Here is a 25,630-nt window from a genome sequence, read left to right on the forward strand (position 1 = left end):
TGCATACACAGAATGTAGGATACCCAGTGAATTCATGCTTCCAGTGTTCTGTAGGTAGAAGGACAGAACTCAAAATAATAGTTGTTGTTATCTACTGGGGCAGGAACTCTGAATTCTTCCTGCGCTTGGCCTTGGCTAAAGAGTTTTCACATTTGGATAAGCCATCATGTAATCTCAGAGGGTGTTTTAGCTGGGAATTTGGAGCTGATTGTAAAAAAGTCCATGCCCCAGCAAGTAATTCTTATATAATTGGTAATATGCCAGCAGGACAGCATTTCAGTAGCTTAGATTCATGCCAGTACTAAAAAAATGGAAGCTAGGGAAGAAGAGCAGCCATGTACTGCTGTATAGTGTTTTTCTTGTGTCCAAACACTTTTAAGACTAGTCATACAAAATTCAGATATGTCCTGCTGTCAGAAAAATGTTTATGGATTCAGAAATGTTGAGTCAGTCACCCAGGGTGTGAGGAGGATTGGCACAGAATTTCCAGTCCTGGTGTGTCCCTTTGGGTTCAGAACTGAACTGAGAACTGGATGGTGCCTTGCTGCAAAGCACCTGATCCCAGGCTCCCCCAGCTTCCCATGTGGTAACACAAGACCCAGGACTGTACACAGTGATAAATAACAGCAAGGAGTCTATTCATCATGGTGTCTGTGATACTCTTGTAAAAAAGCTCTATTCATGTAGTACCATATTAGCTATTTTTTTTTTCATAGGGAATAAAAATATCTGGATGAGAACCATATGATTGAACCATATATTCAGAAGTTAGACTGCACAGCAGGAGCAAAAATTTTCTGGAGCGGCCTACTGGTGTTAAATCTCTCTGCAGAGTGGCATCATTTTATTAGCAGACCAAATATGATGTTAAAAATTATATCTATTATAGCCATCCCAGAGGCGTTCATTCAGAAGAGAGTAATGGAGCACAGCTAACAAAAGAGATTTGTCCATTTGGACATGCTAAAGGGCCTTGAGATAAGAAATAATTCTCACATAAGCAGTTCCTGAGTTAAAATATTAATTTATAGGAAATACTTTTAAAAGTTCTTTTGAGGAGATTTTACAGGGCTCCAGCTTCTCATTTTTGAAAGCTTTAGAGCTTACCTCACCTGGTAAGAATTTACAAATCCAATCCCAATCATTTGTGTGTTCACATTCACACTTTTGAAAGCATAGTAACTTCCTGAGCAAGGAGTATGTTTTGTTCAGGACATAGCCATGCTGTTTTGTTGGGATTAGTTCAGAGAGCTCATTTTTCTGGTCATTTCAGTGGACAAACCTTTGCCCTGATGGAGGCTTGTTCATCTTCCCTGAATGGTGCAGTGGGGATGGATGAGCATCACTGCACCATCCTGCCTGCTTTGCTTACTCCCTGAAAGCCCTCCCTGACCAACTGGTTTGGAGGCAATTCTCCGACAGACTGAGATGCTGTTTTTAAAATTACCTAGAGACATAGGAAGTACAAAACCCCAGCAACAACCGCACTTTTCTCTTTGGAGGAGCTCGGTTTCCCTGGTGCTATATGCCCCATTCCACCCATTGTCTCTCTAAGGGCTGTATTTCCTCTGACAGGGGACTGTTTGCAACTCCCCTTTTACATCCAACTTAGCAGCCAGATTTCACCTTACATGCAAATATGCATTTCCTGGGATGTCTATATACATTTTTGTAATAAATTTATAAGGTGCTATCCTGGTTTGGGGCAAATTTGGGAGGAAACTTCCAAGAGAGCCTTTCTAGAAAAGCAGATTTAAGTGGCCCCTCCCCCAACTGGTTCAGGGAAAAATGTCCTTGGAGAAAAGTGGAAAAAAACCTGTTTATTTAACAAGCAAAGTATTCACAAGCATAAAAAGTCAGTAATATTAAACAATAAAACCTCTTGTTGTTCTGAAGAGATGGCAAATTCAGAAAGTCCTTTTCATGGAGTGTAGCTCAGCTTACTCAGTCTCTTATCAGTCCCTCTGGCACTGGGAAATGTCACATCCTGGCCCTGGTGGGCCACAGGTGTGAGCTTTTGGTGTTTTTCTGGGTTTTCAGTCCAGAGCAGGGCTGAAACAGCTCCAAGAAAAAGAAAAGCCAGAGTCCGAGGAGCCTCTCTGTCTCAGCTAGCTAAAAAACTAACTAAAAGCAAAGGAGAGCTCTCTCCCTCTTGGCTGTTAGTGCTGCAGACAGCACAGTCCAGGAGAAGGAATGCAGGGCAGCAAGGGCAGTTTCTGGAAACAAACTCCACACTTCTTTTCTCCCCCTTCACTCTTGGAACCAGTCTTAAAGGTGCAGAACTCAATATCCAGCATAAACCCAACAGACGATTGGGGATACAAGCATCATGAAGTCACCCTAGGACAGGTGCACTCCTGGATACTTTGCTAACATCTGAATTTCTGACATCTGTGCTGCTGCCTACCTTTACTGTTAAAACTCTGCCGAAGAGCAATCAGCTTGTCTAGGGTGGTTAATTCTGTGTGTACCATGCTTCCTGCTGCTTGTGTAGCCATTACCCAGTAGGCACTTAGAGAGTGCTACTTTGAGGGGTGGAGGAGAAGGTGTGAGAATCACTTTGTTCCTGCAGCTTGCTGGAAACACTGAAAAAGCATGAAGGCTACCAGGCTTCTGTTGAGCTCAGCTTTTAGTTGATGTAGAGCTGGTCACTCCTCTAAATGAGTCAGAGATTACATGTAGTCCAGCTACTATACCCCTCTGGTGAACAGTGTACAGGTGAGGAGTGCATTGGTTTGCCTTTTATCTGTTTTTGTGATTATTTCATGTTAACTTCAAGAAATTTGGTTCAAACTAATAGAAAAGATACCAGGAATGTAGCAGCTTGGAAAAATTGCCCCTTTTGAAGAATTACTTTTAAATTAGTAGTTTTTTAGATGTTTGGAGACTTTTTAATGGAAGAGACAGTGTCAAAGCCCCATTTGTGCCTGCTTGCTTCAGACTGCAGCTTAAGAGTTCTTTTAAAATGGTATTGAAAAACGACATTTATAAGAAAATGCAAGGAAATTGGTCTGTGTAAGAATAATGGACTTCATTAGAAAGCTTGGGGAAAGGTATTGTAGCTGGCATCTCTCCTTTCTTTGGTTTTGGGAGCATCTGATGTTAATCTTGATTGCCTAAGGTGAAAGAGAACTATCCCAAATTTCAGCAGAGTCCCCTGCGCTTACGGTTACTCTGGTAACAATTTCATTTTCAGGAATTGGGAATAGTTTCTCAAAGGTGTTCACTTAAATGAAAGGTTATTCTTTGCTTTGATGCATTTAAGATGCCAGATCTCCTAGGCAATCAATGCACTTGATGGAGTCCAGTTTTCTTCTCTGCCCCTCATGAAAATGGTGTTGCATTTGGTGAGACGTTCCCAAGTAATATCTGCTGTTTACTCGCTGTTATTTGCTATCATCTGGGCAGAGTGTACTTCCCTCTCCAACCTGCAAGAAATATGAAATTTGCCTCTGGCTCCTTAGATTTTATATTAAGCTATTTTTCAGTCTTTAGTAAGGAAAAATCTTTTTCCTGTCGTTGTCTCCTTAGTGCTGGAAGTGGCAGCTCTCTGGTCCTGCTGTCTCACAGCCTCACTTCCCATCAGCACTTCTCTTATTGCTGAGAGATTTTTTTTGTTCCTTACCACATAGCTCAAGCAGAGACTCCCAACCAGTCCTAACAGCCTGTCAATGACGTGCAAGAAGTTGCTCTCCCCAGTGCCACGTGCTGTGTTTTGGGGTGAGTCTTTCTGCTGATTGTGTGCACAGAGGTAATGTCTTCTGTCTTCTTCAAGGTATGGTATCAAGGATTGTGCAGGACTAAACCGTAAGCCTGATTTTCTTGGGAATAAGACATGGAAGCCTCTTCTTCCTCTGTACACAGGCTGGACCATTCTAACAGAGCAGGGAGGCTGGGCCTGGAGGTGTGGGTGTTGGTGGCTGGAGCAGCTCACCAGAGCTACTCCTGATTGATAGTGTCAGGACTCTTCCTACCCTCAGATGATCCTGTCTTCTTGTGGCAGCAGCTTGGTCTGCCTAGAGCTGTTTTGAAGTTTTCGTGTGGCTGGGAGTGGGATGAGGAACAGGAGAAATATGGAATTAAGAGTGACAACAGGTACTGGCAATAGCAGAAGAAAGCTTGCTTGCAAATCCCAGTAAGTGTGCTCCTAGTTCTGAAGTGAAAATCATGGGAAAAACTCAGGCAGGGAGACTTCACACAGCCCCAGATATGGGGAAGCAAAGCAAAGAGAAAGAGGAGGGCATGTTTTCTTTGTTGTCTTTATGAGTAATCTCACACAGTATTGTCCACCCATGTTTTCTTTTTCCAGATTTTTTTCATCATTCTGAATTTTGTTTTGCCTTTTTCATTTCCCTGGATGTTCTCCGCAGTTAAGTGTCCAAAAGGAGAATGGATGCATAATTTCCTCACATTCCCAGTATTTATTTAGAGGGGACGCTTCATGAACATGCACAGACAGACACATAGATATAGATGTGTAAAAGCATGATTCTGCAGGCTCACAAATGGGCATCCACAGTGTAACTACTTCCACAGATAAGAGCTCCCTGCTTACACACGTTCTGGCACCTGCTTAACTGTACTCAGACTGAATACTTTATTATTTGCCATAAAGAGTGGAGGCTTTTGAACTCAGGTTTAACACTTTCCAAAATGAGCTCTTGCATGTCAGGAAAGGCTACTGTGCTCTCACCCTTGGCTACAGGCGTTTGAGTCTGTGAGTGCACCACGTTCCCATTTTTTCTGTGATCCCCTTCAGGTGCTTTTGATCCTGAGTTTATTTTAATTGCCTTGCACTGTCTGTTGGCTATCTCCGTAGGTACAGAACTACTGAAGTGATCTCTCATTATGCGATTTGATGTAGGCATAATTATAAAATTACAGTGTGTAATTTATTCATTTTGAGACAGGCCTATGATAAAATTCACAGCTGCTTCTTTCTCTAGAAAATCCTTTTTTTATTTTCCACTCTCAAGGTTGAGTGGGAGGTTCCACAAAGCAGGCAAGGGGCTGTGTTTGCCTGGCAAGAGGGCAGGTCAGGAGGTTGGCAGGGGCGGGTTGTGAGCACACAGAAGTGGGGACAGTTCTGTGAAGGTGTGGGGCCAGGTCTGGCCAGCTTCAGCCCTGCCACACCTGCACCTTGCAGTGTGGCTTTATCTCAGATCTGACATACCTTTCCACACTTGAGTTTTAATGCAGAGTTAGCAGGTAGAATTCCTTACAGAAGCTTTGTCAATGCCTTCAGGTTCTGATAGGGGAATGGGAAAGTGAAAAACATCCTTTCAGTGAAACAAAGGAAGCTGATAAAGTATGTCCTGCGAGTTGAGTGTTAATTCCATTACAGGGCAAATACTTGACAGATTGAGATATTCTATTGAGGGCAGATCTGATCACTGGCCTTTAAGTGAATACAGTAACTTTTAACTTGTATCTTATTTCCATTTAGAAGTAATTAAATGACTTTCAGATTAAAATGGGAATTATTTTGTGGTGATTTAGATCTTCATACAGACAAAGTGTGAAATCCCATTTTTTATTTTATCTGTGTTTCAGCAGAAATTTATAATAAAATTGAAATATTGCTTTTTATAGAAGCTTTAGGTGTTACTGAAGGAATCAGCTGGGATTGGTTTAGTTCTATTTTTTTTAACTTTAGCAACTATATTTTAACCCAGCCTTATGCAATAACATGATTAAAATACAGAATTAATTTAAATAAAATAAATTTTTAACTGGCAAAACCTTTCAAATACAAATTTTATTTTTGGTTTGGGAAATGCTGTCTCATCAATATGGACCATTTAATGCTGGGGTCACAGGTGACCAACATCACGAGGGTTTTTCCATGGCAGAATTTCATTACCTGCTCTCAGCTGTGGAAAGGGGGTTGCTTTGTGCCACCCCTTTTTTTGTGCTGGATGCAACTTTGAGTGCTGGGCATGGCTGGGCTGACTGCTCCCTGGCAGCTCAGAGACATATGGAGGGGACAAATGACTTCTGCTGGAATTCTAGTGTAGTCCTGGGAAGGGATACACCAGAGATATCCCTTGGGTATTTAACGTCTGTACAGGGGCGTGCAGGGCAGGTGTATCACATCCCCTGGCAACAGAATTAGCAACTCCCTACTGGTCCTGGCAGATAGCACGTCAAAGATTTTATTAGAGGCCAGGAATCTCTTTAACTTAGAAAAATTCTTAATTATTAGACAAGTCTTGCCCTCTGTTCAGCATTTTGAATAAATATTTAAAGATGTGAAGCAACCACTTCCCTAGGAAGAAGATTCCTTTTTGGCTGGATATTTCTTTTCTTGCAGCATATTCCTCTCTAGTCTTAGGCACTATTTTGTTGTCTTTAATACCCCTTGATTGCATCTTGTTATCATCTTGTCTTGATTGGCTTTGTGGCTCATTATACAAAAAGGGTGCTAATCTTTGTTAATTAGTTCCTTATTAGAGTCAGTTGAGAATTGTAGCACAATAAGTGAGCTGTATTTCTGATGATAAATAATTGGCTGCCAAGGAATCCTTAGCGTGAAATTGTGTCAGTATAACTGATGATACTTTAATATTTTATGTTGGTTTGTATGTATTTACTACAGTACTTGGTTCTTCCAGCTGCAATTCCCAAGACATCTTTTTTTGTCCTGCAGTTCTGTTGCTAGCTTGAACATTCCTTACTCCATGCTGCATTCTATGATTTCATTACTTCATTGCTAGGCATCTATTTTGTTCAGAAAACTGTCTCCTGTAAATGGCAGGAAGGACTTTTTTCTATTGCTTTTCACACTTGTCTTTATTGTATCCTGGTTTTACTGTGTCATAGCACTGGATATTACAGATCCTTGGAGGACATTAACACCTAGAATTTTTTCAGGAGAACTGGTAATAGGAAATGAGATGTAAGGTCGTAGTGATACTTTAAATCAGTGGGATGCCCCTGCATTTCATCAGAAATCCAAGTCATTGCTCTGTACCTGGCCCCACTGATGATGGTATCTCTCACAGGTTACCTGAGCTACTGCTCAGGAGAGAGAGCTGTGAGAACTGGGTGTAAGGACTAAGCCCCCGAGTGCTTGCTGATCTCTGGGACATACCCCAGGAGAGAAGGCTGAACCAAACCCAAGCCTTTTCCCAGCTTTCTGGTATTTCACAGTGTTTTTCCTGGGAAGCAAACAAATATGTGCTGTACAGCATTAATCCATATCCAAACAAAACCTCAAAAGTTTAAGCATTTTGAGACCTGTGTTCCCACCCTGCTCAGCTACAGCTCTGATGCACTGACCTGAGTTGTGCTCCTTTCTCCTCTGTAAAGTGAAATATAGACACCCTTGGGAGCACAGTGATGAACCGGAGAGAAGCTGAGTTTGTTTCTTGTCTGGTGCTAGGGAAGGATTATCTGAGGCCGGAGTGGGCGCCTCTGCAGCAGAGCATCACTGCCCTGGTATGTTCATACAGAGAAAGGCAACTATCAGCTCATTCAACCAAGGAATAGGAACAAAGTGAGAAAATATTGGTGTAACCTCTAACTTGGTTTTCAGTCTATTTGTTGCCTTTATACGTCTATTTGTTTTGTTAACGTGGAGGGCTCAGTAGGATGCCAAATGTTGCTGTGTCGAAGTCATCAGGGTTTTGTGTAAGAGTGGGATTTCCCTGCATGCTCCCTGATGGAGCCAGCACAGCTTCCCTGCAGTGCTCTAGTGCATTCATTTCAGTAGTGTGTAAGTAGATTATTGTGTTAGTGTTTAAGTAGATTATTGCTTTGCAGAAGGGTTGGGGATATTCCTGGTATGGGTATCCTGATCTGAGAGATATTTGGTGAGATCTCTGATCCAATGTGCTGCTTTTCCCAAGAAGCAGCAGAGACAGTGGTGTGTAATTGGTCTCACATAGTAAGGATGGTTTACCATATGGAAGAGAAGTGGAGCAAAAAGGCTAAAGAAAGTAAGAGAACTATCAGCTCTAGCAGTTGGTTGAGGAATCCTTGGGTTATATGTTCCTCCCAAATACTGAAATGTTCTGAATATCATTAACATACATTTTACAGGGCAAAAAAGCAAGTCAATTATTTTAGTCCCAATGATAAATTTGGAAGTAGTTTAGCTAGCTTGCTGCTTGTTTTCAATTTGCTTACATTATGGATGGAGCCTAGAGGTGCCCCCCAAATATATACACTTTATGATTTTTTTTTTATTGGCCAGCAATACTTCGCTTTTATAAAACTATCAGAACATTTTTTCTGTTTAAGTAACATGCATAGAAAAATTATTATTGTGACTCTCCCCAGAATCACATTTATTTTGCAGATTGCTTTGACATGGTAAAGGGGTGTTCCACAGCACATTACTTCCATTATAGGAAAGGTCACATCTCTCTCATGCTCAAATCCTGTGGGAATTCCATTTTCAAGAAGGAGCTACAGATTCAGTTTTGCACATTGACACTTAGGTGCTTGTGCTCTAAATGATAGGATTTATACAAGTAAATACTGTAATCTGAAGATGGGTATGTGAAACGTGCTTGGTGTCCACGGAGTGGGCTTGTCTCCTCTGTACAGATGCTGCAGTATTCCCGTGCCATGCTGAACTCCACTTGTATATCCAGTGCCTGTTCACATGAGGGAGGGCACAGAGCAGTCAGGTTCTGGCACCCAATCCATTCCCAGTGTCAGCAGCACTGTGGTCTGGGCTACAGCTTTGCTGTCAGTTCATATGGCAGATCATTTTTAAAAAACGCCACTGTACCTGCAACTGATGTTGATCATGTGTACAAATCTGTAGAGGTTTGTGATACAAAATCCACTCTAACTTCAATCATAAAATTGCATTCTTCCACTGTACAGTACCTAACCTGGTTTGTACCAATTTATCAATCTTTCAGCTTACATTTCTTGTCTCTAGTCTCTCTAGTCTACTGTGTAAACCATGGTCAGGTCATGGAGTTTTATATCACAGTTTGTAAATCTTACCATTTCTTTCAAGCCGTGTACTTTCACAACAAACAAATTTTAAAAATAATAATATAAGGCATCAAATGCTTATGAACAGGCTAACCTCTGGGCATTCCAATTTACTGTGTAGTGGTTGGAACTCACCTGCAAAATAATTCTGGGCTATTTCTCAAGGAAGTGTACCAAAGTCTCAAATACTTTTGATATTTGAGTTGCTGAAGGATCACAGTACATATCAAAACTATTTTTAGTGTCTGAGAAGCTGCATGTAGAGTGATGCAGATTTAAATAGTGCATAAGATATTTTGACAATGAAATATTTTTTAAGACATACACTGAATGTTCATGAATTATGAGTTTTATCCTCAGTAGTCAGAACATTGTGTTTATTCCCTTTAGTGAAAAAGTCATAAATCAGAGTGGCAAGATGCCTTGCTCACAAATGCTTGTGTGTATGCAGATGTCTGTAGTCTTCCCATTTTCAGCTGAACAGTTGTGTTTATTTCATTATCCCAAACCATAGTGGTGAAAATCACTGTAGCTCGCATTACAATCTTGTGAGGTAAGCTGTTTAGCTCCAGCTGACTCCTGTTCATAGTGAAAAATAAGGCAGGAATCTTATGGCATTGAATTCTATATTAATGGGACAATTTGTGGCAATTTCTCAAAGATGATTTCTGTGCTACATGTTGGAAGCCCCTAACCGAATGAACTGAACCTGCTGTGGGCATTCTGACTGTTTTCCAGTGCTGAGTGTTACAACTGTGTGTGCTCTAGTAAGTTGTGTTGCTGCTGGAGCACAGAATTAATAAAAAGAAAAGCTGGTTCTTGCTGCATGAGTGGAACACAAAATGTCACCAAATGATCCTATTAACCCAGGAATGACTGCTTATTTGTAGGTGAACATGAAAAGTGGACATACAGCTGGTCTACAATATCCCTTCTGAGTCTCTTTTCTGTTCTGGACACGGAAGTATGTGCCTAAAATGTACATTTTAATCTGAGATTTGAAGCAAAAGTGTTACTGTGGGATGAATCCTGTCAAAGGAAGATGCCTCATTTTAATAATTGCCTATCTAATGAGTTAAGAATGTTTTTACAGCAAAACCAAAGAAAGCACAATGCAGAGCAAAGTCACAGTCTTGTAAAATAATAATAAAAAGGTTATGAAAGAATCCAGTAGCACCTGTTGTTTAAAAAAATGATGAATCCTGAACTGAAGACTGTCATGAATAAGATAAGGATGAGGCTCTCAAAGAAATGCTTCAGGGAATTTCTTTTAATAAGACCTGAAAAGTATGCCTTGGGCATAATATCACAGGATAGTGATTTGAAAGCCTTGAGCCAACTTTCTCTTTTGCCATTGTAATTTGACCCAGCTATTGTAGTTAATCACTGAATTTAAGGTAGCTGCAAGTTTCATGCTTTAGGTAACCTATTAGAAGTTCAATAATTAGAAAAGTTTCAGCTATTCCCCACCATAGCTAAATGGTTGGGAAAATAGTGTTAAAGCCCTCTCAAGAATTTTAAGAAAGAGAGGTACTTAATTTGGAACCTCCCATTCTCAGTTGTTCTTTAGTGGCATGTGAAGAAGAAAACAAATTTCAAAGTGTTGAGATGTTTCTGTGAGATGCCTGAGGGAAAGTAGGGAACACTTGACATGCAGTGAACCCAAACTTACAGGAATCCGATACCTTCATCTCACTAAAAACGTGGGTAGTTTAGTGCCAGTGGGAGCTGAAAGTGCTTAGCCTTGTGTGAACAATCTCTGAGATGGCAATTTACTCCTGCACTCAGGGCTGCTGGAAAGGGCCTGGGGGTTACAGTGGATGCGGAGCTGAAAATGAGACAACAGTGTGTTCGATTGTAAATAAGGCAAAACACACACTGAGATGTGTTGTGAGGGGTAAAGTCAGAAGATAAGGGAAGAAGGCAATGCATGTCCAGTCTGACTGTTCTTGTTATGGGAAAATTGGTGCTGACCTACTGAGCTCTTGGTTTTGATTAACAGCATGTGTATTATCTTATTCTGAGTGTGTTTACTTGCATCAGCTTACTTGGAGTACTTTAGTTTGGGCTAAAATCCTGAGCTTAGTTTGAGAAAAGTTGAGCTTTGTATAAAACAGATGAAGTATCAAGGAGCCAGTTTCAGACAGTGACTCCATGTCACCCTGAATATCTTACTGTAACATTGAAGAACTGGTTCAATCAACACTTGTCAGGAAAGCAGTGGTTGTAGAGGATTTTCAGAAGTGGAGCTGATCCTCCCTTGGGGTGAGGGAATGATAGAAATGGTTTCTACAGGTACGTTGCCATTTTTTTGTCAGGCCTCAGTAAAATGTGGCAATGATAATCTGTCTAGTTGCTTTTATTTTTCTGTCTGTCATTAGTTTTGCCCCTGAAACCCTTTCGAGCACTACAGGTCCCTGAAGCAGGAGGAGAACTCCACAGTATATCTAAGTATACCTAAGTATATATAAGATTTGGCAGTGTGTCAGTGCATGTGAGTGTGCAGTCTGTGATCACATCAGTCTCATTTAATCCTTCCTAATACTTGGTGTACTGAGTTGCCTGGTTATCTAGCATTTTGAGTGTGACCAACAGCTTCATTATTGATTTTAATGTACCTTGTTGTCAGAAATGTGAACATCCTGTTCATTGTTTGCAGTGGGTTCCTTTGGAAAAGTTGCAGATTAATGTACTTTTTTATTGTAAGAATCTTACTAAAAGGAATAACATCCAAATGCAGAGTTTGTTTGAGAATCAATAATGTCATTCTCCATGGTTTCCTCAGGCAAGGAAATGACATTTTGAAAGATTGGACTTTAAAATGTATGAAAGACCTGGCACCCCAAGTATTGCAGGAAATCCAAAACATTGTCTGTTACATTAATGCCTTGATTTCAGACTCTGTGAAACTATATTATTAAATTGACAGCTGCAGTTCTCTTGCAGAAAATCATGATATATTAAAAAGTTTATGGAAATAGACAGGCTCTGTGTGAACCTTCAAAACAAAACCAGATTGTGAGTCCAAGCTTGGCTGGATAGCACATCAGTCATCTTTTGGAAGTCATTGTTTAACAGTCGATGTGGGATAGTCTCCTAGAATTTAAGTCAAACGTATTTTAAATGGGATTTATTTATTCATTTGTGGTTTCATGAGGAAAGCCGGCATTTACAGATGGCGCCTCTGAAATTGTGGTTTTCATTCTGAGTTTTGTCCTGTGTCTGTGAGAGTTAGTTGGAGGGAGGAGAATGACATCTTCTGAATATTTTTAGTCTTATGCTGTTTTACAGTATGATATTCACACAAACCATTGGAGATGTCACTTTATAAACTGGCATGAAGTTTCACACTCTCACAGCTGATAGGAGAACTGTTGCTAGTTATTACATTTCTCCAGCCTTCCACCTATTCCATCATTCTAAAACAAAGCCAATGAGGGAATTCACTTTTGTCTTATGCCTTGAGTTAAAATACATACATTTGAAAAATGTGAGTTTCCTCAGCTCAGCAAAGTGAGCTTCTCAAAATCTGTTTTCATGGGGTAGCTTTCCTCTGCCTTTTGTAGCTGCATTTCCCACTGGTCTGCAGGGCCATGAGGCCTTGTACTGCAACATGCACTGAACTTTGTCATTTTAAGTGGCTTCAGAGAAGCCTCAGAATTTGTGTTTGTACCTTCTCAGGATGGTGGGGAGGAACTGTGAGAAGCCAAGATACACGGACGGCCTTTCTCATAGAAAGAGAAGAAACAGGACATGCACTTTGGTTTTCCAGTTCTGTAGCCTTCATGTGGACAACATGAACAATGCTGATTTTCCTCTCTACTGCATGTGCACTACTTTGAACTCAAGGAGATGTGTTTATATTTACAAGGACACCCCTCAAGCTATAAAAACATATACAGACCATTGGATGCAGTTATTTTCTCCGATTTGAATGTGTCATGATTATCTCACCCACTTTTGTGACAGATCCTTGACACAAAAACTTGGTTCAGGCTTATACAGCTTCAGTGAAGATCACTTCATCTTGTCCTCTAGTTTGAGAAAACTTTTTCCATTTGTATTTCTCAGACTAGGGTTAATATCCATGAATGCAGATACCTCCACTCCTGGAAAATACTGAGTGCAGTCCTCAGAAGAAATCCTTTCTCCTCTCATTTTGCTAGTCTCAGAACAGAAGTTAGCTTTTAAAGCAGACCTCGGTGCAAATGAACTTAGGTTGTATTAGAAGCAGGTTTTAGATTTTGTGTTAATCTAGAGGTTGCTGGCTGGACTGCTTAACAAACAAGTTTTCCCATGGCCTTGTTGCTCATATTGAGATTGGAACCTACTCTCTGCTGACCAGTATGGATGCACAATTCAGGGCTGTGCACTGGAAATTCGTGGGGGCCATGATATTCCCTCCTTTCATTTTTGCCTTTTTCTATCCCTTGATGGTATTCAATTCTGAAACTCCCGCTCAATTTGGAATATTGCTTGTGTGCACTGTGAAATTATGAATTCCATACTCCATGGCTTGACACTCATTATTCTGCATACACTGTCCCTTGTCAAAAGGGCAAGAAGGGACACATCCTCAATAAAGATGAAGTTGTCTGTATGAGAGGATCCTCCATGTCTGTCTCTCTACTGGGGAAGGGTGAGGCCATTTGAGAGCTACAACTGAATTTTGGCTAAGTCAAAATATTCACCTGCTGCATGTTCCTCCATATGCTGGTGAACAAACATCAGCATAATCAAGCACAAAAGAAAAGTCCCAATTCCCAGATGAAAGAGTGAAGACAGATTTGCATGTATCATCCCATAAGTATATAATTACAAAGTTTCATCCTTATCCCTGAGATACTTCGGGATGTGCACAACAGCCTCTTCAAACCATTGTGCTGTGGATCCTGTTTGGATGTTAAGGACTCCTCTGCAGGGACTGTGTAAATCAGCACAGAGACTGTGCAGTGCTCACTTAACAGCATGGGGAGAAGGGATTGACAAATTTTGTTTAAATTTACGATATCCAAAAGGCAAGGCTCCCATGTGATGCACTTCCACTCAGGAGACATTAGTTTTTGCCACAGAATTTGTGTTTCTTAAAGCAAAACATCAGTCCATGACTGTCTCACATAAACAAATGCAGGTGTTATAATTGTTCCCCACTTTGCTGCGGGAGGTTTTTTTTCCTCTGCGGTTTGTGTGAATTTTCTTTCTCAGTGGAAATCCCATTTAGGTTAAACTTGTGGGTTTTTTTTTTCTCAAAGTATAACCTCAAGCTAAACTCTTTTGCTTATGTTGCTGTTTATTACAATGGTTTAAGCTGAAGTTAACCTTCCTATTAGCATTTTAATGGAAAAGGAGATTCTAGCACTTAGCAAGACATTTTGTCTGCTTGCAAATGGCAATGTGGTAAAGGTATGAAATGCCGTTTTCCATTGTTTGCAAATTCTTTCTTTTCCTGCTGCAAAGCTCTTTTTCTTTTATTGATATAAATAAGAACAGCATTTGGCAGGGACATCCCAACATCTGTTACAGTCATTCTCTTTATAACAACATCAAATATTCGACTTTATAAGCTAGTCAGTCCTGTTTTAAATGAAATTGATGGGGTTTTGCTCATGCTTTCTAAGCCTATTCGGAATGTTCTCTTTACTGGTCTTTAAAGTACCTCTTCATAACTAAAATGAATTCATGGTCAATTATAACCATTTGTTTCAATGCCAGGTAATGTCCTTTAGCTGAAGTATTGTTCTTTTAAGTGAAGATGACTCTCCAAATATGGTTCTGTTGCCACAGTCCTTCCTTACAAATGTCCCCATTGTGCGACACTGTATGGGAAGCCCTTTCCTTAGTGGGAATCTGAAAGTGGGTCAGGACACTGTGCCTAAGTAAATAATATTGAATGTTCTGTCAGCTTTCCAGAGGTACTGCGGGGTCTTTCTAACACCCTCCCAAAACAGTGGAGGTTAAGTCATGCAAAAATCGAAGGACAAGCAACAGATTTGTTGTACAGGCAAGAATTATTTATTAAAAGTTCCCAAGACAATAAAGATTATAGAGTAATGGTTATAATAATAGCTTTGTTCCTGCCTTGCTAGGATTTCCATTAGATGTTAATTCCATTATTAAAAATTAAATTTGTTTTATTTATGATCCTGTTTTCTGAGGGAACACCTATTGATCAAAACAGACCCTGCTTTATCAAAAATTCAGAGCATTATCCAGATCAATCTTCAAGCTGGATATATTAAACCAGAAGATGTTTTAACATTAGCAGACACAAAGTGATGTGTCCAGCAAGAGGGAAAGCCAGGCACACCTACAAAGTGTACCCCAAAATCCTGGAGCACCTTCAGGGCTGGGAGCACATTGTGGTGTTCTGCTATTCAAGCCACAGTAGTTCCTTGGTTCTTGGCCAGGGCAGTCATTGGCAGGATGAGGCTTTGATAACAGCCTGTTAAAGGGCTTAATATCGAAAAAAATTAATCTCTGTGCTGGTGAAAGTGCTGGTCAGAAGGTGCTTTCCTGATGGTGTGTGTGGTGCTTTCACACTGAGGGGCTCACTGACTGTAGCTCAAAAAGAGAAAGCAGAAGCAACAAAGTACCAGTGAAAGCCAGGCAGGTGCACACAGGACTCAGTGTCCATGTGGTGGGGATGGTGCTGTCTCTGTCCCCTGGCCTCTCCTGGCAGGAGAGGAAGGACAAGCATCAGCATGTGGCAGCCCTGAGCTCTGGCAAGGAGTGGCATCTGCAACGTGCATTTGCATGGGGACAGGAGGAGGAGGGTTGGCTTTTTCCTATGCTGGCTGGAAGACCAGTTGATAGAAAGTTACATTTTTCTTGTAAATTGGTGGAATAATGGTGTGTTTGGGGAGATTGTTGGATCTTGCACACAGGTATCTGATGAAACTGTGTTAAAAGACAGAAACCTCCATCTGCTGTACAAGAGCAGTTCAGTGTAAGTGTCAGAACAGCAGGTCGTCGGGACTTGTGTGACTTTGTTGTGCCAAGAGTTATTTATATTCTTTTATTTAGAGCAAGGTCTACGAAGCTGCTGTCCTCAAGAATCAGAAATTGAAATACACGAGTATTTCCAACCAAAAGATGGACATTGGATCAGTAAATTAAATTTAATTGTAAGAGGATGAACATATCCATCCTATTCCCACTGGTTTGGTGTGGTGGGGGTTGGTGATGTTGCATTACATTAATACAAAAGATTTCTGTGAGGCTGGGTGACTGTACCTGACATCCACTCTGCCAGAGGAGAAAGTAGCTGTTAATTTAATGTGTTTTCTGGTTTGGATAAACTATTTTGTTTGGACAGACAGACAAAGTGCAGATTTTCCAAATTGCTTTTCCAGCCTTTTAAGTGAAGATTCATGAGGAGAATAAAACCACGAAGACCATGCATTACGTCTTGAGATCACTCTTGCTGCAGAGTTAAATGGTTTGAATACAACAACAACAACAACAACAACAACAACAACAACAATAATAATAATAACTATTACTATATTATTTTGTTATTTCATATTTAACAGTAATGAAATTATTTTCAAAAATGGTGATATTTTTGCCTAATTTTTGTGCATTTTGTCTAGTTTTCAAAATTATTCATTTTAAGAAGCATTTACAGGTTTTTGGAGTTTAAATATGCTCTTTTCAAGGATTGTAACCACAGGCAGGTACCCCAAATTCCCACATATAAAACTGCCATTTTCATTTGAAATAGATCAAAAGTACCATTTAAACCACTCAATTCCACCCAAGTTCATCATATTTGGGGTCAAAATTTTGACAGCAGAACTGTCAATTGTGTCTTAAATTATACTTGATTGATTTGTCTGCATTCAGGAAGCTAAATTAGAGGCATGTAGCACGATTTAATTGTGGATCATGTATGCAAGAGGAATGTTGTGAGTATGCAAGTGCAAAGTTGGTGCTTGCCAGCTGCTGCTGTGACTCTGCTCTGCTCGCAGACTGTTGACTTTGTGCATATGTAATGATTTTTTCAAAGAATCAGTGATCATTGAGGCAGCAATAATTGGCATTGGGGAAACTTTTAGCAAGTCTTCCCTAGCAGTTAGTGGTGTGTTGATTTCACTGGCTTTTGAATAGCTAGAAAGTGTGCTAATTTTCAGTTGTGTAGTAGCACTTAATTAAAAAGGCTCTAGAGACTTGGAGGGGTGAGCTCAGCCTTGGGCGAGATCCTGCTAAGTGAGCAGTGTGTGCTGAAGAGTCTGAGAATGAAGTGCAGTCTTAGACTCACTGAGCACGGGATTAATAGAAGTGCATGTCCAGCCCAGCACGGTCTTTTGAGAACAGAGAACAGATTGATGCTTGTGCTAAACTTCAAACATATGCAATGGCTGCAGGTCTTAGAGCTAAGGCTCAACCAAAGGATAAGCTTAGGGTTTGGATAGGATGACGACAGAGAAATCCTGATTTGTAGCTGTAATTTCATTTGACCAGTGTGGAGCAACTGTGTGCACGGTGTTCAGGAGCAGAACCAAGCAGAAACAGGGAGCGCTTCCCTTCGTTTTATTTTCAAAACACTACTGTGGCTGTCCTTACTCCTGCTTTCCTGGCTACATCTTTAACACAGAGTACAGCAGAAGGTCACCCCTTTACTTTAAATATTGGTATAAAACAGGTTGTACATGTGGATGACTGAACAGGTTTATTGAAAAAAACAATAGTTAAGGCTCTAGCTTCTGCAGCTGTGAAAGAAGCTTTCAGACTTTAAAATGAGTTTAAATTAGGAAGTTTTATGTGCTTGAATCTGAAACTTGAAAATGTAAGAGTCATTGCAGTCAATTCAGTTGCTTAATGAAATAACGAAAGCATCATATGAAATTATGCAAAACCAGGGAAATTCAATATCCTGAAATCCTACACGCAGATTAATCAAATTAATGGCAAGGTATAAAAGGACACATTTGGGAGACTATGAAGAAAATCAGCTGTACAGAGTTTTAAGAGCCGAGGAAAGGGAAGACAAGCCATTGCTCAATGCTATATGGCAATTTTCTCAGTAGAGTAGTTAAATGTAATGTTTTGGAGGAAAAAAGTGGTATTTTGTTTTTTGCTTTTTTAATGAAACCTCCACATCACATTTGTTTTAGCTTGGAGGAAGTTAAATAATCTTCATGTCTTAATTTTCTGAAGAAAAATACATAAGTATGTTTTCTATAGCAAAAATGTCAGACCAGTGGGTTTCTATTTGTGGAGATATTATTCTTTCTTTTTGTTGAGGTTTATTTTGGGCAGGTTTATTTGGTTTGTTGTTGTTGTTGTTTGTTTGTTTGTTCTTTTGGATTTTTTGTTTTCTTACCTAAAACTGATTTTGATATTAATATACAAACTGTTTCAGGCAATCAATAACACGTTTCTTTTCCTTCATAAACCAGTTGTCTGAAAAAATTAATGGGGCTCCTATCTTGAATATTTGAGAACTTCTCAGTGTTCAAACCGTGTGAAAATATAATTGGAGTCTCCTAGTTTCTGCTTCTTCTCACTGTCATATTTTAAAAATTAACAGTATGTAGAAGTGAAAACAAACTAATTATTATCTGAGATATGTGACATTTGGGAAAAGATGTAATATAGCCAAAACTTATAATAAAAGTTATGAATAAAATATGTGCCTACCAAGAGTACCAGCAAAGAAGAACACAAAGAATCAGATACCTTACTGCCAAACTATTGCCCCCAAAATTTAGGAACTTGGAACTCAGGTGCCAAATTTACTCTCCTCAATGACAGGCTGCTGTGCCAGCACTTAGACCACAAAAACTCAGGAGACAAAAACCATAAAGGATGGAGATAAATAGCAGCATGACAATAATCAGCCCAAAGTTTCTGCTTGCCCTGAGTGTGCTCACGTGAGACTGCAGTGTCATCTCTCAAAGGAAACATCTCCAGATGAAATTTACTTCACTAGAGGGACTCAGATTGGAAATTTCCCCACTCTAAGGGATTTTGCCTGCTTTTAAAGAGCGTTCTTCCCCTTCAGCAGTCGAAAACACATCAGTTAAGATGAGAACAGGCCTTTACATGAGGTCTGAGTAAAGCACTGCTTCACTTGGGGTAGAGAGCTTGTTCCCGTTAGGGCACCTTGTCACAGCCCACATCTCATGTCCCTGTTCCCTGTACAAAGTCCCTCAAGGATCCATCCCCACATCCATATGCCCGTGGCTTGAACTGGTACTGTACGTGCCTCTCCTCTTCCCAACTAGGATCCCTCGTGCTTGCTTCCCAAAGCAGACATTTCAGGCTGTTATATTGGTAAATCACTGTCCTGAGAGGCACAGGACAAATGGAAGGGAGGAGGAACAGGGCTTGTGCCATTAGAGGGATAGAAGGAGCACACTCTGTGGTGCTGTTTCCTCTCACCATAGTACAAATCTGCAGATTTTGAGCTTTCCCTGGTGGATGCCACTCGTTCTGATGCAGAATTTTCAAATATGTTGACAGAGCAGAGGTGAGCACTAGGGAGAAACCTGTGCTTCTCTGAAAACACTTCCTCAAAGCCTGTTTGCTGTGACTAACAGCGATCGGTGTACAAAAGAGGATGTCTCTTGAGCTAAGATGATAATGAAAGAAAAGAGAATAAGCAAGTTTCCTCAGATGCAGCCAAAGCTCCTTCCAAGCCAGTTTGCCCACCCTGGCCAGCTCAGCTCAGTCACAGAGAAGAGCATCTGCCTCAGCCACAGTGTCAAGGTGGGCACAGAGACTCCTGACCCTGAGCTGCTGCTTCTGTCATGGCTCACATCAAACTAGATTAAGCCAGGTTTTCTACCCTAAAAAATATGCCTGCAGAATAATTCTTGTTGGTTCATTTCCATTCCAAGTAAGCACAAATACTCTTGCCTAGTCCTCACAGAGCTGTGGGTGTTGTGCTCCTGGGAACTTGGCTCTCAGGTGGAGCTCCCATTGCCTCAGAGGTAGTATAGTTATTATTAAAGGAAATATCAGACTGCCAAAGGTGGAGAGATGGTGTTTCGGAATACGCACGTTTGTAAAATCTGGGAGGAAAATACTGGGGAGGAAGATGTGGGGAGAAAATACTCTGTTAGATATCTGTGTATTGAAAGTAACAGCACCTAGTACTACTAGCAGGAAAACTTATCATGTGTTAAATTAATGTACTGTATTATGGGATGCTTTTCTATAGCAATTTGGTTTACTTGGTGAAGTTTTGTATTGAGAAGTAATAAAGAAAATTCTAGTGTAAAATATGCTATCTTCAACACTCATAAAACACACTGTAGTTTAAAGGACCCAATCCTGTTCATACCCACAGAAATGGAAACTTTGCCATTGACTTCTGTGGAAGCAAGGTCAGCTACAAAATGATCAATTAAATAGGATTCCAAGTATGATTTATTGTCCTCATGATACTCATTTTCACCCCATTAGTGTTCCTTTTCGTTGGTATGACCTTCAGTCTTGCATAGTGAAATGCTTATTGCTCCAAACCACAACCTAACACGGTGAAAATACAACTGATAAGGCAATGATCTGAGTCAAACAAGATAGTGCCCATGGGCAGAAGCTTCTTGTACAGTGCTTTGGACTCCCACACCTTGTAATGATTTTGGACATCCTGCCAGTATAAAATCCTGTAATTCTAATAAATCAGTGAATGTGTAGGCTTGAACACCTGCCTGCCCATGGAATGAATTCCTTGTATTGATTTTCTTGTGGGCGTGGCTTTTGCTTAATGTATGAAATTGTTTTTATCTCAACCATGAGTTTTCTTACTTTTACTCTTCTGATCCTCTCCCCAGTCCCAACATGGGAGGAGTAAGCAAGTGGCTGTGTGGGTGTGAGTTGCCAGCTGGGGTTATGCTATGACTGAACTATAGAATTCAGACAAATATTTTCTTGAGGGGTGAAATTGATATTAGTTTTCTTCTTCAAATAAAATTATCAACTTTGGATCTTTGGATCTATCAAATGGAAAACAAGCAAAGGACTAATCCCAGCAAAACAGGAATTCAGTTATGAGCAACCTGTCTCACATACCTGGGAAATCTTGACTTCCAGTTTCCACTGAAAGATAAAGGTGTTTGATGGTGATGTAGTGACAGGCGACACCCTGCACTCATGTTCCTCTTCTATTGCTGTTGGAATTGTGTATTTAGTGAATTAGTCGTGATTGATGATAGTGTTTTAAGGACTGGCTAGTTCTTTCTGGGAAAAGATGGCATATTTTAGCTATATTAATGGCTTGAGACTTAAGGATAGCAACATATATTTTTGTAATCTTTCAGCAGGAAAGCCACAATTTATACAAATGGCTTCACTCTGTCTTTAGCTCAAGCAGCTCTGACAAAAGATGTCATTTGAAGTAATGTTGCTCATCATTCATAGATGCAAAAGCTTAAGGCTCCATTGCCTTGGTATGAAAGTGTGTTGCAGTTTTCTGCTTCTTTTAATATCAGGATATGGTGTTAATGATACTTTAACTGTTTTAAGCAGCTCCAGATGAGACTAAGAGAAAAGAAAGGTGCTTATTTGCCAGTAGAAAGATATATACTAATTTGGGAATATGCAGAAGGAAAAAAGCAGCATTCCAGCAACAACTCAGAATTCCCTAAATGTCAGCTCTGCAGCAGTTAAAAAATAGTGCTACAATGTGTTCAGCCAAAATTGCCAATTTACAGCACAGTACAGGATATTAGATCCCTTTACAGCACCTTGATAAGGAAGCACATCATTGCAGAATAATACCAAGGGCTGGGAGAGGTCTCTGCCTTGCTCTGGTGCATTTGCTGAAGCGCAGCCCAATCCTGCAGTTGCATTTGAATGCTCCCTGTGGTTGTGATATCAGTAATGCGTGCATGGGGACCCATCGTGAGATGGGCAAAAGACAACAAAAGCATGGTTCAAAAAGTGGTCTTTAGACACAATCTGAGAATAATAACAAATTAGGAGAGACATTCTGCCCTAAAAGCATGTCTTACAGTACTGCTGCACTGTGCTTTTGCTTTTGTGATCCAGCCCTTTTACAATACCACAGTGCTTTTACTGATTAAAAAAAAAAAAACAAACAAAACAAACCAAAACCAAAACCAACGCAACAACTAAACAATCCTTTCTGTATTTAAACAACTGGTTCTCTAAAAGCATTGATATCATATAGCTTGTGGATAAGTGATAGATCCTTATATACTGCCTATATTAAAAGTGTGCTAACAAACAAAGGTTTTCTTTATTTACTAATTGAAACAAAGTGCTAATATTTCCCATCTCTAATCCTGTATTTAGATTATCTCCATACTGCCCTGTTAAAACACTTTGTTCTGTAATTATTAATCCAGATATTGTTCACCTCCTAAGAAACTGTCCTCCGCTTTAGCTATACATCTCACGTCTTTCAGTTTAAGCTTTTGCCTAGAAAACTGACTTTAGAATTGAAGTAAAACACTTGCTGAATAAGACAGTCTTTTTCCCTGTAATAAATAAAATGGTGTTTGATAGCTGTTGTACATCAGAGGGAGTTGATGGACATGTATGTGTTGATTAGAGAGAACTGAATGTGGTGGATAATGCATTTTACAGTAGACAACAAAATGGAAAAAAAAAAATTCCAGTGAGGGTAGGTGAAACAATCACATGTTTATGACAGGTGATGACACTCACTGTATGAAGAGCATGATAAGTAATGCAGCCTTTAATGTTTCCTGCCTTGTCACTGCTGAATTTGTGCTCTGTCAGCCTCTCCATCCACCTGTCTTCCCATCCCTAGGGAGTGAGGTATGGTAAGAAATTTATAGTTTTTATTTGGAAGGAATTTTATGGTAGTTTTTTTTTTTTTTTCCCTCAGATTTTTCTTTCATTTTACATTGGAACAAATCCCCAAATTCTCAAAACTCTTGTCATACAGACATGTCTGACAAATGCTGTGTGAGAATGCTGTTTTAGAAAGAAATAAAAGTTTCAGGATGGCCTGACTGGAAAATTGGAGGGGGTCTTCTTTAAATGTCTTTATTGCTTTAAAATTGTTCCATGAGCTGGGGCAGTAACACTACATAATCATACAGGAGATATAAAATGGCAGTCAAAATAGTATGTTGAGTTTCAATAGACTGGTGTATTTTAAATGTAATGGCAGTTACTACCCAGAGCAGATTGAATCGTCTTGTTCTCTTGTTGAAAATGTCAAAGCAAAATCTCAAATTGCTTCAACACATGACAAACAGAAGACACTTTGAACAGGAAAAAGAGTCAAGCAGGTTCGTTACAAGAAGCTGACACAATTTCATGAGGAATTTCTCAGAAATTACATTCCTGGTGCAAAACTTTAATCTGTCTGCTGGGGAAAAAAAGCAGCAGAAAACCTAAAAGATGGGTAAGGAATGTTTCTCTGAGAGCAGCAAAGCAATGCAGAAGCTGAGAAAAGTGATCTCTGTTTTGAGCTGCTTCACCAACACTATCCAGGTGGCTGAGGGACAGGAGCAGTGCTGATGTCTGTCCTGGCACGTGGTGTAGGACTTACAGGAGGATAGAAAACCCCTCTCAGGAATCTGTTTTTGTGCAGGTAGTTCATGCAGAGGCACTTGGAGTATCTGGGTGTTGGGGCAGCCCATTTGTGTCATGTCCATGCCCTGCTCACGGGGAGCTTGTACTGCCTTTTTCACTAAGGCTGGGGGAGCAGCTTCCCTTTCCTGCAGCTTTGGATATATAAGCCTTGGCTGAGAGGATTTGTTAATAAAAATAGAGTTGGTTCCTCTCCTCTTTTTCCACTAGATGATTTTTGGCTCTTTCAATTTTTTTTTATTCTATTTTTCTCTTGATTTAAAGATTATCTTCATCTTTTAATAAAGTAGGGAGGAAATATACTGAAGGATTAAATCCTTATCTACAGCCATTTGAAGTGCCTGTGGGACTGTTTAATCTCACATTTCAGAGGATTTGGAAGCTAGGCCTCTCTGCAGTTCCTGCTGCATACAGTATATATGTGCTCAAATTGACCTGTGGGACAGGTGCAATCCATCGCTCACTCACTGTCAAGTTTATTTTATACTCCTCTGATAAAAATGTCTGGTGTGTTGACAACCTGCTTCACAATGGTCACATCAATTCAAGACAAGTAAAGTTCCAAAAACCTTTTGTTGGCCATGTCTTCTCTGTTTTCCATTGCTTTTAGCATTGCCTTGAGGTCTTTGGGACCTTAAGCTTTGTGCTTTCACTGGGAAGTTCCACTTATTCCTCTCAGCTGTGTTGGGTGTCACTCACTGAGGTTGATAATGGGGCTGCCCAGAGATGCACCAGTGGGCACTGGAATGCAAATCCTTAGACTTTTTGATGAATGGATCCCTGTGAAGTCTTTAGTCACGTTCCTCTAGGAGGGTTGCCTGCAATTCTTTGCATCCCCACTGACCAGTAAACATTTTCAAGTAATGTGGTAGTCTTAAAATATCACATTTACTGTTGAATACTTGCCTTCTGTAAACCTGATGCATTGCTTTGCACATGTTTGGTGAACTTTTGTGGAAAAGAAATTGCATTCTTGGATCAGAGACACTTCCCTTTGTTTGATAGTAGCTGATACTGAAAGGTTCAGGTCCCAGGCTGATCACCAGCGGTTATTCTGCTTCCCATCAGCTGCTAGAAACTCTGATGTAAGTGGTAAAAGGCTGCAGAACCAACTCTGAAAATGGGTCGTCCCGCCAGAGATTTCTATGGATGCTACTTTTTTTGTTAATTCTTTTAAATCCTTTGCCTCAAATAAGAAGACAAATTTCCTGGGATAACTATCTCCTTCATTTCTTAAAGCATTGTCTTTCATCAGAAGATTTGCATTTTCTTGATCTTTGGTCATGAGGCAGGATAAACAATAGCAAGTGTATCTATGAGTTCCCTGTGTGCCTATATTATGCCTGCTTTTATTCATTTTCCTGCTCATTCAACCAATAATGACATGATTTGCCCCAATTTCTTTTCTTAATGATGTTCTATGTGCTTAGTGAGTATACAATTCAAACCTTCTTTAGTGGAAAAAATGAAACTATAACAAACCTGGTAGAATATATTTTGCAGCTTTTGAAGGCAAATTAGAGACAAAGAACCTACATAAATATTGCATAAACATTTTTTGAAAAGGTTTTCCTTGTCAAATACACTAACGTCTTTCATCATTGTAACAAGCTTAGGAAGCCAGGGTGCTAATCCAAAGAATGCCTCAGAATTGATAGACTGGATAGGGCAGGTGAAACCTTCTCATTAGCCCCCAACAGAGCAAAATCAATTGGCAAGAGATGACTTAACTGAAGTTTCATGTTTCTTACTTGTGAACAAAATTAATCTAAAAGACTTACAGCTGAAATTTCATCTAAAAACTGTTTGTGGTGTGGCAGCTTTGCAATTGTAATGACCCTGCTGAACACCGAAGCAGGCTGAGCTGTTGCACTGTGCAACATCTAAAGTCGTCCAAAGTACAGGTTTTAAATGGTTGCTGCTGCCTTTGAGACTTATGCATTTTTAATGTCATTCTTCAGTAGTTCTGTCCTTTTCTTTGAAAAACTGCCCAGGGATGTTTGGTCTGCAGTGAGGGTTTGATCTGGGCTGTCTCAGGGCACAGGTGAGCCATGAGATTGCCTGAAACAGCAAAATAAGAGAGGTAGCAAAATGGCACTGGCTCTTCCTTCAGCAGTTTGTGGTGAGCACTGGCTGG

The 25,630-nt window shown here is 40.1% G+C and overlaps 1 protein-coding gene across 3 annotated transcripts in view; it reads left to right on the top strand.

Annotated features, from left to right (window-relative positions):
- IL1RAPL2 (interleukin 1 receptor accessory protein like 2) overlaps window positions 1-25,630 on the top strand; it is a 369,460-nt gene that overhangs the window by 233,132 nt on the left and 110,698 nt on the right. The window lies entirely within an intron of this gene.

This window comes from Chamaea fasciata, unplaced genomic scaffold, assembly GCF_029207755.1.
Source record: "Chamaea fasciata isolate MVZ Bird 193981 ecotype frontalis unplaced genomic scaffold, bChaFas1.0.hap1 SCAF_4, whole genome shotgun sequence".
Classification (NCBI taxonomy): domain Eukaryota; kingdom Metazoa; phylum Chordata; class Aves; order Passeriformes; family Sylviidae; genus Chamaea; species Chamaea fasciata.